Genomic DNA, 15,784 nt, shown 5'->3' with positions numbered 1-15,784 from the left:
AGCTCATATGTATGTATGCCGCTTCTGCACCTTACGATCAGCACTGGTGTGTGTGTGTGAATGAATGTGTGTGTTTGTGTGAGAGAGGGAGAGATGGAGGGGGGAAAAAGCCTTATTGATGATGTGTGCCTTTGATAGTGTGTGGCTGGACTCTAACTGTGCTTTAGCCTGCTAGTGACACATGCAGGTAGCTGTGAGGCCTGTTCGTATTGAGACAGCTGAAAAGTGGTTAGCACTGGCTATATTTGTACACAGGGAGTACCGTTCTTGACCTGGTTACTTGGGTAAAAAAGTAACAAAGGTCATCCTCATGTAATATTTCTATTTAAACTCATTGTGTCAAAGGAAGAAGACAAAGGGAGGATTCTCAGGGTTTCATATGTTCATCTGAACATCTTAACTTGAGTGAGTGCAATCTACAGTTAATTCTGTGCATTTAATTGATGGCATGTAAAGTAAGGAAGTCTTGTTGTCCTTAAGATAACAAGGAACAGGGATTTGAGATGCATCCCAGATGACTGACATCAGCAGAAGCTGAGTGCTGTTGTTTTTAAGTCACACTTGTTTTTATGCCCTTATCTCCCAGTTCAAAACATCTGTGCACAGCTGGAGCAGGCCAGATCTTTGCTATTTCATCATCATATCCACTTCTCCATTCCTCTTTGTAGAGTACAGTAGCTCCACAGTGTACCTCAGTGTTAACCACTTATTTACAGTCTTTAAATCTCTACAGATGTTTTTAAAGCGCTAATGAAACCACAGAATACTGAACTGTGGCAGCAAACAAAGATATTTCTTTGTTTCTCATTTCAGTAGCCTATATCTGAATGAGCTCATTTGTTTCTATCAATCAATATTTAGCCAAAGATCATATACCTTTTTAAAAATACTAGAAAACGAAATAGTAATCTAAGGTCTCTGAGAGTCATGAACTGTGATGAGTATATGATCAGTAAGTTAAGTATGTTAACAGCTAGCAGGCTAAAGCACAGTCCTCCTTCCCAGCCTGCTGTAAGCAGAGCTCCAGTGGGAACAGCTCCGAATGTTCTTGTAGGAAAAGAAAAGGACAAATAGGAATCTGCCATGATTGGAACCAAACCCTGCAAGTGATTTACACTGGACGCACATTACTATCATGGTGAATTTATTTAAGATTCTCATTGAATCAAAGGGGTTTGGGCTTACTTGACAGCAGACTCGGGATAGGTGTTGCTTTACCAAATGTTTTTTCACGTGCCTTCATTATTTGAAACTCATAGTGAAAGATTGCTGAATTTTTTTCTGTTTCTCTGTGGCTACACTTCATGATAGTTCTCCATGGACAGGCTTCTCAAAAAGCTGCAATATTTAAAGCGATGTCTTTTAATATTACATACCTTTTGTAACAATGCATTTATCCTTGTGAGCCTACTATTTTTCTTGTTGCAGTCATATCCCCTCTGGATGCTATAATGAGAAATTACAGTTGGGGTATGTACAGCCATGTAGTTGTTATGACCAAATCAGAAACCTTTCATTGTTTGTGACCCTTAAATGTGCCAAATTACAGCAGATGTTGCCTGGTATATAAATAACATGGTCCATATTAGGCCTTTAAAACAAATGCAAATGTAATTTTGTGTTTTCAGTATTAACTTGACATCAGCAAGTTCTAAATATTCAAGACTTCTTGTCTAATTACCAAATATTAAGACCCTCACTAATTTAGATTGGCTCAGAAAGCCTGACCATGTTACCATAAAGAGGTCCAGCATGGAATAAGTGAAGTACACTTTGAACTAGTCCATTTCTACCTTGTTATATGTATAAAAGGGATGTCATTACAAACGTAGGCAGTGAAAGTTGAAGTCTGCAGGTTGTAATACTGCTATTAAAAAGTGCTCTATCATTTAGTTGGTTGATCTTTCCAACCTGCTTTTGCTTCACGTGATTTAGAATCACTGAATCACTCTTTAAGTTAAAACCAAGGTGTGCTCATAAAAACAACATTCACTTTCAATGAAAAAAAAACAAAAAAACGACTCAGCTACACGCAATCAAGCAAAGCGTTTTTCACTGCAACATGTCACCACTTTATCTCTGTACATTATGGTAAACTACATGTGAATCAGCGTGTAAATCTGAATAAAGACTTTTTGTATTTATTCTTAAGTGTTTACTGTGCTTTGTGACATGTAGAAGAGAGGAAGATTGCTAAGGGTTTATCTTGTGCACTCATAAAGATCAGAGTCTGTTTTTATGGCCTGTGAGAGACTGGCACAACTTCTATCTCTGTTGCCGTTAAGATAAAAATTTCCAGTAAAAACAAAGTCCTCCAGTTTGAGGACATGTTGCCTGTTCTTACTGTACAAATGGGGACAACGTTAGGTTAGAGCTCAGCTCTGAGATAAGAATGAAAGGTTTGGTGTGCTGTGCTGAAGTTTGCAAGTTAGCACACGTAATGACTGCACAAGAATATCGGGATACATGTGTCGAGTGTGCGGTTTAGCTTTTTCGTCAGAGCAGTGAGAAATAATGCAGATGGCTCCTTGTTTCACACACACACACAACTCGTTCAGTTTAACCAGAGCGCTAACTGCTGTTTCAGTTTCAGTTGCTGTTCTCAGTTCTCTACTTCCTGTTTGTCTCTTAGGCCACAATGGCTGGCCAATTGCCTAGATAACTCCTAACCACATACACATTAGTCATAGTAAACACTTTGTACTTAGTATAGTATATCTAATATATTTGGCTCTTGAATTTGCTCTTTTGTATTCACTTTTCCTGCCTCCATGGATAAAATCCTCTGAGCCAACTGTTTTCTCAAAAAGTCCCTGCTTTACTTTCTATTCCCCTTTTAACAGTACTCCAAATATAACAGGAAACAAACCAAAAAATTACTTTTGAAAAGCCCCTTAGCTACTCTTAAGTGGATATATATATAATATTAGGAAACAAATTCTCTCTGAGAGGTAACTCATTTTAGCATGCTCTGACGGACAAATCAAATCTCCTTCCGTCACTTAAAGGAAAATCTTAGACCATCATATTCACCAATAATATATTTAAGGCAAACTTAGTCATTGTCAGCATTTGAATTTTGATACATTCTCTTCTACATAGTCTTTTATTCATGCAAGAAAAAGTTGAGTAAAATGTATTCACTCAGCAAACAGTTCTGCAGTGATGGCTCATTTATGCCATCTAGTGTTTAAAAGTAAAACAACAGCTTCCTGTCTTTATTTAAAATCAGTATTATACTTATTATGATGTCCAAATATTGAGACAAGCACCTAGATGAATATCTTAGGAATATAATAATAACTCCACAGCAGAAACATTGCCTTTAGTAACATTACTACAGTAGAGATGTAAGAACACATTCAAAACACTTCCTAGTTTAGTTTTAGTCTTGACTTGGTCTTCCTATAACACGGTTGCCTATAATAACTATGGCAATATGGTAACAAAACTATTAACTTGATCGGACATACTGTGGCCTAAATATGCAGAATACGTTATTTTTAATTTGGAATATATTGAAACTTCCAAACAAATTTTCTCCCAGGTACAGAGATAAAGTGCACCCACTCACAGAGATCATATATTACAAAATGCAGAATACAGTTTGGAGTAGGGAGAAGAGTTGTCCCCTTTTTAACAAGACTAAACTGGTCAGTATGCCTCAACAGCTTGTTGGATGGACAAACAGCCTCAGAAAGCCCCTCCCTCATGGTGGCGCTAGAGGAAAAGTCAGAGATCACCAGAGTGAATAGGATTTGATCCCTGATGTCGTCCCTTGAGCCAAACCACTAGCTTGGCTTAAAAGCCACTGCCCATAAAGATTTAGTTACATATAATATAATTTTCACAGCAGGGGTTGAAAAATACATAGCCACAATGTCCTCATAGCTTATAAACAGACATCATTTCAGTATTTAGAAATAAAGCAACTTGCTGGAAACCATTTCACTTTTAATGGTAAAATCATGTGTGACACTGAAACCACACACTACATTTGACAGACATCAGTCAGCTCTTGTTAAAGCAGGCTCAGACTACATGAGTTTTAAAATCCTAACAGATTTTGAAATTGGGTTGCATCACACACATAAGGAGAAACTTCACAGATGTTCTCTCTAATCTCAAACATGCACACACTACAACACACCTCCATAACAGCTGTCCAACACACCTGTACAACAGCTTGTTGTTGTTTGTTCACGGTTGCCATTTCAAAAGTCCTCTCATTCACCCCCGTCTCTTTGTAAACTTGTCTCTCTTATTGGCTATTGAGGTCCCGCTTGAAAAGTAGGAAATAATCATCCAGATTTTGACTCCTAAATATCAAAACATGTTTGAAATTATGAGGGCGGCCCTGATGAATCTGTGAGCAGCTCTGGAGGTTTAAGATTGGATCTGTAAACCCCCCTACATTACCAGATAATTTGGACCAAACATCAGTACCGACCAAGCAATGATCACACTAACACAGATTACACAAAGTTAGAGAGAAATGTACTGTGAGTGTCCCAAACCATCAACCAGCAGCACTGATTAGAACCCCCCCTCCCAAAAGTAACATTAGCATAGAAACAATAAAGTAACGTTAGCATATAATTCCTGCTGTTTGACTGCAGTATACTGGATTGTTGTGTATACTGGCTATACAGGATTTAATCAGTATTTTTTTCTGATCTCTCTGCACACCTATTGGATGTGTTTTCTCTGAAAAATAATTAATTTAACAACCCGTTGCATTTCATAAAATCCAGAGCTCTGACCAGATCTCTGAAGCTAAAAACAGCTAATTCTGCACTCTGAGATAAATGGCAGGTTTTAATGAATGTTTTACATCCAATGACTTATGCGATTTGTGCAGGTACAAAAACAACTTGACTTGCTGATCTTCTCATAAGCTTTGACCATCCTGGTTTACTTTCTAAGCCTCGTCTGCACATGCATCTCATTGATGATGTTGCTTGGAAATCTGTCTACAGTGAAATAACTTTTTTTTTAACTTTAAAATTTTTTTTAGAGCATCGGGTACTGGTTACTTTACAGATTAAGATCTTTCATCTAAAATATGATGCATGGTTACAGATTTAACAGCATAATAATATATAAGGTGGATCAATAATGTGATATATAATTGTGTAACACTCACTAGGGGTCATTTTCCTAAATTATGAGTACATTTAAGTAATTTTGCTTTTGCTCACAATACTTAAAGTGACATTTCCGTGCAGGACTTTTACTTGTAATAGAGTATAAATCACAGAATACTTTTACTTAAGTAAAGGATCTGAATAATTCCTCAACCACTGCCCTAAACATTTCTACTGATAGCAAGCCAACATCATATTAGCTGAGTAGCTAATGTACAAAGAAAGTTGGCTTGTTAACTGCCTGATACTAGTTAAACTGTTGCTACTGAATAATTATAATGTATTTATTGGGACAATGTACTTTTTTAATCATAAATGTTAGCATTTGATGTACTGCACCAGAGTTAGCTTTAAAGCTAATTTTCATCTTCAGTCCCTTACAATTAAAACATATAACAGCACAATAACAAACAGTACAAAGCAAAAAACACACAGGACACATTATACAAAATACAAAGCTACACACAATAGCACATCACATACACCCACAATGTCAACTAGAAACCAGAGTCTGTATCTACTGTGAATGTGCTACTCCTGTGCAATTGAAACTAAGTGAATAGAAACTTAGAAAATCTTCTAAAATTCACCTAAGGTCTTAAAATTACCATAAACTATCAAATCAAAATACAGTGCAAACTGCCACAGCTATGCATCAACAATGATAGACTATATTGAATCAAAACTGACACATTAGCCTAAAATATAAATTTAAACCTGCGTTAATTGATTTTTTAAAATTTTTTTTGGCCACTTGAGGGAAGCACAACAAGCTGTAAACACAATTACTAACATATTATCACCTTTTAAGTTGATATGGTGATACTGTTTTTGGTTGATATGAACCAAAAAGGCTAAAATGCTCTGTTGAACTAAAGAGGAGCTGCAGAATTGGGTTATAGTTATCTGTGGGTTCATCACTCAGAGCGACATCTTTCATATAAAGGTTGTCAGTTGATCCATTGTTAGCAGCTTTAAATAACTACCAAACATCAAATTCATCATCATCAGTAAGTACAATGAATACTTGCTCCATATTTGGAGTGTCATTGCCTTTTTCTGCCAATTCCAAGAAACTCATTCCACCACACTGCATTGTCAAAATGTGCAGCCTTATTTGGCTCCCGGACTATGAGCTATTATTATTATTATGTTAGTAATAGAAAATGTGCCTTGGTTCATAACAGGCTGAGCCACCAATACTCTCCTCTGAATGATATCAACAACAGCCTCAGCTTTCATATATTTCTAAATCTGACACTGTCTTATGTTACAAATAAAAATTGATGTCTCCAAGCTTGAGGGAATGAGGTGAACTCAGATTCTTTATTTTACTTATTGTTGAGAATGCTGGAAAGCAGATATGAAGGTAGAATAGCAAAGACCCTGAGGGGGATTTTATCCTAGGCCTGCAGGGGAATGCAAGCTTTCAATGGCAGGATTTACAACAACAATATACAAGAAACACAGAAATTATTCTGGGACACTTTCCCCCTTTCCTTTTCCCTGTCTCCTACATTTCTTTCTATCATCCTCATAGGAATAAGTTTTAAGGGATATTACCATGGGTGAGGTGTTACTCCTGGGTAGATTGGAGGGTAAACGTGCAGACGTCACACTCACAGATTGTCTGATGTTCACTTTTTACTTTAAAGTGCCTATTAGGGATGTGCAGAGAGCTCAGTATCTGTATTCGTATCTGTATTTGTTGAGGCAGCAAAATTATTTGTATTTGTATTCGAATAAAAGTGGAAAGAGGCTTAAAAATCCTGTTTTTGTTTTTATTGTGCTTTTCATTTTAGAAAATTAAAGTGTTACAATAAGTGTTCATGAATAAACTACCTTATGAAGGAGGTCCCCACACCGGGTCTTGAACTGGAGTCTCTCAGATCATAGATGACTGCACTGACAACTGAACTAAAACTTTATTCAGACAGATAGACACAGACAGACCTCTATCTATTTATACACCCATAACACAGAGACAGCACACCGTGTAATGTGTAGGGGGGAACTTCAGAGGTGATTCTTGCTTTGCACTTTTCATTCATTGCCTATTTTTTACAATCTAATATTGTGGAAAGGAGAAGGGGAACAACAGGTTATGGTGAGTTCCTTGGGAGCACTTTGTGTATGTCAGTACCTCAGCTTTATCTCTGGGGAAAACCCCCAACTCCAGGAGTGATGTTCAAATTAGGAAATGTGCATCACGCAGCAGGTTGATGTGATTCCCCTTGTTGAGACCTGCTGATAGATGTAACCGACATGCATGCTGGTATTTGACATTTTAAAATATTCATATGATACAAATATTTGGCAAAAACCCACTATTTGTGCTTTGCTGAATAATGTATTTGTATTTGGGTTTTGTATGTGTGACCTCCAGCAGAGGTCGCATGTGCCTGTAGATCTCTCTTTCCTCCTCTCTGGTGAACTGGCTCTGTGTGTAGTGGGCTGCAGGTGAGCCTCTCTGATTGGCTGTGTGAGTGATTGTGATTGAGTGTGTGTAGGTTGTTCCAGGGAGCTAATTGTTTGCAGCCTATAAGCTTCAGGTTAAAAGGCTGCCTTCTCCCACTTCCTTCTTTCTCCACTTGCAAACATGTTTTTAACTACCCCTTTGTAAAATATTGTAAATAGTATCTTGTAAGTATGTATAGCAGCCCTAGGATCTGTAGTGGTGAGAATCATTTTTGTTTAATCTATTTTCTCCTATGTTATTAAGTTTAGGTAAGAGATTTATATTTTTGTGTGTTTTTGTTTGAGTTACTAATTTAGGGTTGAATAATTTAGCTCCATTTTGTTCGTTATTTTGCTTTTAATTCACCCTGAAACCAAAATGTCCCATAATAGTTGTTTTAAAGAAATACTTTTGAGGGCCATAATCCTTGTTGCTGGTGGTTCTTGGGATCTGGGAAGAGGGAGTTTTCATTCTGCACCAAGGTTTCCCCTATAGGCTGGGTTGTAACAAAACATAGATGTTGCAGTGTCCTTCCTGCCCCCAGCAGAGACTTCAGAGAACTGGATTGTACCTGGGGGTGAAGGGTCTTGTTTGATTCAGGCTGCTAAGATGATGGTCCACCTGTAATTGACACCAAAACAGTCAGGGAAGTGGTGAGGGAAGAAGGGTATGAGAGAGAATGAGAAAAGGAGAACAAGCAGGAAGTTGAGGAGATAAAAAAATGATAAAATCTTCAATCAACAGTACCAGTCAAAAGTTCGGAGACACCTCATTTATTTGACTGAGAAAGTGTGTCCAAACTGTTGACTGGTACTGTACCTTACAGTCTGGGATATGTCATGGCTCAGCCACAGTAGGCGATGGGCAAGGGTGCAGTATGATGGCTTGTGTAAACAGTATATAATAAATGTGTTGGAACAACATAAGAGGTCATGTCATATGTGTAGCTATATTTCAAATAGTTTTTTCACTGTGTTTCCAGGAGAATAGTCAAACTCCACACAGTATGAGCTGATTTCCCTTTTTGCCTGTCATGTGGTAAATGTAGAGATTTATCTGTATATGAACATACAAGAAGGGATTCTATTGTCAATGTTATTTTATGTATAATATATAAACATTATCATTGTAAATTCACTCAAAAGTCAAGTAACCTCTTTTATTCTGTTTCCTAAGGGTGTACATCTGTCCATTGGGCTGTAGGATTCCCCTGCAGGTAACAAATAACACCATGTTCCTTTCTGAATTACAAGGACCTCTGTTATGGAGAAAACCTATTACGGTTTTGGAATTCTAGCAGGAAAAAAAGTTTTGAAGAGCTTTTAAATCTAAGTGATCCAAAACCCTTCGGATTTATGTCCAACTGGGACCTGGCTGGCTTTACAGGGTGTACCTCTTTTCTAAAAAAAACTCTGGGACATTCAGTGCGCCAGCAGCTTAAAGGTGAAAACATTTCAATCTGAGCAAAAAGTGCTGTGTGCTTTCTTTGCAGTCTTATAGCAGCAGGTCAAGTACGTTCAAAAGTGTCTGAATGTTCCCAAGTCAAAACTGATATGTTTGGATGAAGATAGGTGGGCATGATGATTTTTAACTTGGATAAATTAAGATTAATTTATACTAATTATGGTATATGCAAGGGAACTGCTATGGTCATGAGTGATGCAAGAGAACAAACACACAATTTGGGTTTTGTAATAATATGGATGAACAAAATATAGGTTGAATTTTTATTGTTTGGTCTTTTACATCTCTTCTATCAGGTCAATGTTTTATACATTACATTAATCATATGAACACGAATTTTATTAATAATCTGGAAGATGGTGTAGAGTATGGCTGGACATTTTTACTGATCATTTTTGTAAACTTAAACAACAACAGCATAGACGAAGCACACAAACAAAGTCCAACAACTGGAACAACAAAGCAAATAGACATCCCCTGGGTTGTCTTTGTTATTTTCCCTATGGCATTGTTTTAAGCTATATGTCTATGGTTATTTCATAATGTAGTGTTTTTAGTGTTTATAGCTATTTCATATGTGTGTAATTTCTTGTAAGAGATACCTGACTAAAACATGTAGCTAAAAGTGGCTAACAGTATTGAGTGAAATGGAAGAAAATAAGGCACAAACTAAGACAAAAACCTCAAACATGCATGTATTAACAAATGAAAGTAGCTTATGTTATTTACGCACCCTAACATGCTTTTGTGCCTTCGATTATAGCCTAAAAGTAACTTCATGTGTCTTGGCTAGGTGGTGGGAACAAAACAATGGAGCAAGCTAACAGGTGTGTGTGTGAGAGAGCAAACTGGCTCAAACCAAAACCCATTTTAAGATTACTAGTCTTGCTAAGAAATTTGGGAGTTTGGGAACGAAAATGCTGTGAGTTTCTGCCACTGTGAGCTGTGTATTTTTTTTTGGACTGCGTGAATTTCATCTCTGCAGAGTTTTGAGCTAAACTAGCAGCCGGTGCTAACGCTAAGCTAGCGGAAAGTGGATGTTGTTTAACCCAGTTAGTTTGGTTAGCTGTCATGCCCACAGATATTGTAAGTGCAATATCAGTGTAATTGATGCTGTTTTACTGATACTGGTATTTGAATATTAATTAATTTAAAGAGTGTTTAGTTACAAGATATTTTAGTAACTAAAAGTATTTGATTAACTTACTGTAAGAATTTGAGAGCTTTAGGTTAGCAGAGATTTTATTGTAAGATGAGGTTGAACTCACAACCAGGGAACTTATAGTATGTGTGTGGTTGCAATTTAGGTATGTTAATATTTTTGTATCCCACTACATCCTGAGTGGAAGATTTATTTTGTTTTATTTTGTTTGTATTTATCCTTCATTTGTTTTTGGCTTTGGAGTAAAAGTTCTAATTGAAAGGAGAAGTAGTTTTTGGTATATAGTTTTATTTGAATAAATGCTTTATTTTATGGCATAAGCATAAAGTTTATGGGTAATTCTTAGTTCAATGAGTCAGGTTAAATGGGAAAATACAGATAGAGGTGAAGCCATACAGTGCTGCATGTGTAATGTAAATAGGACACAGTAATAGAAGTAAACTGGACAGATATCATCATCACTATTTAGTTGATAGTAAATAAACCTAGGGCGCTGTTCATAAAGTCTGGTAGCAGAACAGTGCTACATACTCAAATACTGTACTTAAGTATCTCCATTTTATGCTACTTTGTACTTTTACTCAACTAGTTACATTTCAGAAAGGAATATTTTTAAGATTTTAAATATGAAATGTTTGATCAGTTTATAAAATATGTTTTAAATTAAAACACCCAACAGTATATAAATTAGTAAAAATGACCTCTACCAGCCATGGCTGAAGCAGCTAAAATGCCTAATGCACTAATATAATATAACTGTCAAATGTGCCATTCTGCTGCATAGTGAGTACTTTTACTTTTGATGCTTTAAGTACATTTTGATGATTGCACTTTGATTTGTTTGTTTTGAAAGCTGGACGTTTACTTGAAGTACTTCCTCCACAACTACAGCAAGGAGAAATCTAATGAAAGCAAAAGCTAAAGGGCACAAATGGAACCTCACAGTTATCTAGCTTGGCTAAAGAATCATACTTTTATTACCTGATTCTTAAGTATGACTTATTGCATTAAATACATTTTTGGAGTTGCACTTGGTATTTGGCTCCTCCACAAATAATGACATATTGCAAACTTAAGTCATTGCTGCTCCTGTTAAGCTGGCCAGCAGATGGCACTGTAACTCCATTTATCAACTACTGTATGTCCCTGTCTTCTCCTCTGCTTTTTTGTCTTCTGTTTGGAGAAACTTTGTAATATCCTCTAGCTGTAACTATGTCTGGGCTGTAATATGTTGGCAAGGCCTTAAACTGGTGCAGTTTACAAAAAGATGACTCAAATACAATAACCTAGTGTTTGCTAGTTTAAAGCCTGGGTGTTTTGGCATGAAACTGCAGATTTGAACCCACAATTTGGCTCAAAAATCAGTTTTCTTAAAAAAAATGAATGGACACACTCCTGTTATAAGTACTTGTGCTTATTATTACAATATATCAGTTAGACTATGTTGGCCTCTTACTTTACATGACTGTGTGTTGCTGTCCTCCACTTTCCCATCTCATCCATCAATGAAATTTTGTAACACAGAAATGATGCATGAAAAAGTAATAAATTCCAAGTCATAGAAGTGCAGAAGCTCTGCATGAATGCAGCTTGAGTGCATAAAATTTGTCAATCAGAGGTCCCTCTGAGTACTGTGCTGAAAAGAGTCCCATTCACTTCTAATAAGAAATTCCTGTCCCAATGTGTCGCAGAGAAGGTGTTACACTGGATTATTCACGCACAAAGTAAAATAAATGTATAAATGTCAGAGATTAGCCCTCTCAGTGACTCCAGTACAGCTAGCTGCACACTGCAGCTGTGTTGCAATGAGGCAGCAAGACTAGGAAATTTGGGAAGTAACCAGGTATTGTGAGTCATCAGCAAAGCGCAGTATAAAAACCTGACTCAGACAGGGAGATAGCGTGAGACAGATGGGTGAGAGAGAGCGAAGCATGGGAGGAGGTGGGGGTGGAGGGGAAGAAAGAGGAAAGGAGGAGGGGTGAGAGGAAAGCGGGAGAGACGGGGAGCGAAAGAAGGAAACAGATGGAGAGATAGAAAGTGTCACCGAGGGGCGAGTTAAATGACATTAATGATGCGTTGGTGTGAAGTGGCTGTGAATCTCAACAGTCTCCCTCTCTCTACTTGTTACCATGGTTGCTGCTGCTGACATTCTGATCGCAGAGCACAGATAATGAAGTCAGGTGTGTGTGTGTGTGTGTGTGTGTGTGTGTGTGTGTGTGTGTGGAGGAGAGGAGTGAGAAGGAGAGGACTTTACTCGTATATATGCGTCCTGGATCATATCACTCCACAAATGCACATCATGGAGTAAAATGATGTGACTGTAAGCACATAAGGTGTGTGTGCCTGTTGGTCCAGTGTATTCTGTGTCCTACTCTATTCTTATTTTCATCTCTCACCTTCATTTTTGTATGCAAAGAAACAATGAAACCACCAACACACACATTAAGTTTAACGAAAATTTCAACTCCAGATATAAACATGAAGTCGGACAAAGGTTACAACAACTACATATACACACTCACACACAGTCAGTGCATTCTAGGTAAGCTTTTGACACACAAACACACCAAGGCTCACAGAGGTAAATAGTAATGAGTAGAGCACTGAATCGATGGATGTAAGAATTAATGTCAGTTACCTTGGCAACCACCGCCTGTGAAAAAAGATACAAAGAAAGCAAGGGATGAGAGGAAAGAGGGAGAGAGGAAGAGAGAAGGAACAACTGACAGAGGAAAATATTAAATTCCTTCAGTAACACTGAGATTTGCAATCAGATCATGTTGATTTGGATGCTGTTTAAGAGCAGCAGCACAGGAAAATACTGTTTGCTGTTGTTACAGGTACTGTAGAATTCATGCACTCAAATCAAATAGCTATTTCATACTCATTCAGTTGCTGGACAACAGAAACAGAAAAACATGTGAATTAGAAGAGTTAATAACAGAGTTTCAGAGCTATGAAACAGGATATAAGTCAGTGCATTACATGCATTTAAGTAACCAGGTTACAGTCGGCTTTCTCCACAAAGCTGATTTCTTAACTGTCATGTAAACTGGAAAGCTGGTTTCCGTAATTGGTGTCGATGATTAAAGAAACCAGGTTTCCCCAGGTAGTTTTCTCCTGGAGAATGTTGAATATTCTGCCACATATATGCGTAACCAAGTTTCTAATCGGCTTTTTACAACTATGCATCCGCATAACAACAGACTGCAGACAGAGAAAGCACGGCGGAACGGATGGATGAAAGGAGAGATCATTACATGGAGCGATGTGTCTTCATATCTAAAATAATTGCATCCAAAGTTTGACTAAAACTGAAACAAAGTAGCTCGTAGAAGTCTAAGTAAGTCAGTTTCCACTGCTGAATGTTTGAGAAAAAAAGAAGCCAGAAAGCAGTCAGGAAGCAGTGTCTTCGACCACAATAGTAAGCAACACTTCCAAAATAAGGTTTGTGGTAGGAGAGAAATCTGGGTACTTATCTGCTGCATGTATATACAGATTTACAGAAACCACATTACTACAGTGCATGTAAATGCATTCCCTGATTACCCATGTAACCTGGTTTCTCTGAGTAACCTGATTACTTAGTTGCATGTAAATGGGCCACAGTAGGGACTCAGCACAGTCTGTTCCACTCCTTACCATGTGTTGACTGTAATGATCTTAAAGTTTTTAGATGAAGCCAGCATAGTGAGGATGTCTGTTACCAATCCAGTTCTTTTGATGTTTATTTTAAACAAGCCAGAAACATAAAATACACTATTTCCACTGAGGCAGGAAAGACCTACCATTACAGCAGCATAACCTTGAGGATGTCATTATGATTGTGCTTGAGATTACACATTTTTAACAGAAACCCTGCATTACAAACTAGGGGCAAGGCATGTCCTTCAACTTCAGCAAGTGGACCTGGATAATTTGACAACAACTGAGTGTTTTCTTAAAGTAGTGCTTGCTATTAATGTTGTCTTCTAACAAGTGTTAGTTCTCACTGCACACTGAGAACGATGAATAAGCTCTCTAAGCTCTTCCTAATCAGGTACACATCAAAGCCTTTGAGCATCTCATACTTTAGTTGTTCCCCTTCTCTTGATATTGCTTTATATTTACATTCAAGTCAGCATTTTTGCATTGCATTACTCGACTTTAATTCAAAGTTGCTGGTATCTATAGAGACAATACAGCTATAGTGGATCAGGTTTAAATGTAATAAAGTTTGTGAGATGCTGAGGCAGCTTTCTAGCATCATATGCATATTTCTACACCAAACTTTAACAGAGTTTAGAGACTGCAGAGAAAAAAGCATATGTATGAAAATGAATCAATCATGTGTGTGTGCTCTCTCTGCAAGTGTGTCTATTGTACACTGTTCAGATGTCTGTGTGTCTGTGTGTGTGTGTGGTAATGGCAGGTTAAGAGGACAGGGCCCATTGCTGCATCATGCAATTATGACCCAGAGCAGATTTACCATCCATCCTATCTCTGTCTCCCTTTTTCTCTTCGTTTTGCCCCATTATATGAACCTTTCAGCTCACTCTTTCTTCTATTTCTACCTATCTATCTGGTCATGAGTTCTGCCTATACCCTTTCCTGTCATTTCCCACTCCACCTGTAGTTTCCCTCTTTTCAGTTCATCTCTCCTTATTTTCCTCTTCTTCACCAAAACCTTTCAAAAGCCCCTGTGTGTGCGTGTGTGTGTGTGTGTGTGTGTGTGTGTGTGTGCGCGCAGTGTGTAGCAGGATAAATCAAGCTCTTTACACAAGCTTTACACTTGAAGTGTTTTACGTTATATGTGCATGCATAAATTAATTAATCATCAGAGAATTTTCTTTGAGATTATTTTCTCTCTTGTTGTTCAGATCGACCCCAGTGGTAATTTTTTCAGGGTTGATCATATTCCCATTAACAGTTTGACTGAAATTCAGTTCATGCTACACAGTACTTCTTGGGGGGAAAGCTGTTTAAAGTAATAATTCAATCAAAACATAAATGGTTAATATGGGATTATTGACCATCAATGTAAGGGTTAAAATGTAAGAACTTGCTTACCCAGACATTGATGCATTATTGGATTACTACAACTGCCTTCTAATCCTGTGTCTGTGCATATCAAGAAATAATCCTGTTCACATCATTTTTGGCATTTAAACTTTGTAACTTTTCCATGAAAGCTAATAATCAGTGTATAGACCTCTAACTGACATTTGCCATGGCTCATTAAATTGCATGACTAATCTCAAATTAAGGGGCCAGTTAGGTATGCTCAGCAATCACGATCAAACTGTGAAATGTCTTGACAAATATTGGATTGCTGTGAAATTTGGTACTGATATTTAAGGGCCCCAGATGATGAGTGACTCTGTTAGATAATGACTTGGGTTATCCATTGAATTTTTTTTAAATGATTATCCAGTGCATCCACTTGTTCAGCACTTAAAGGACCAGTGTGTAGAATTTAGTGACATCTAGCGGAATGTACTTGGCAGAAGTGGAATATAATATTCATAAGTATGTTTTAATTAGTGTATAATCACCTGAAAATAAGAACTGTTG

This window comes from Thunnus albacares, chromosome 10 (assembly GCF_914725855.1).
Source record: "Thunnus albacares chromosome 10, fThuAlb1.1, whole genome shotgun sequence".
NCBI lineage: Eukaryota > Metazoa > Chordata > Actinopteri > Scombriformes > Scombridae > Thunnus > Thunnus albacares.
The sequence above is the reverse complement of the archived record's forward strand: the minus strand, read 5'-3'. Positions refer to the sequence as shown.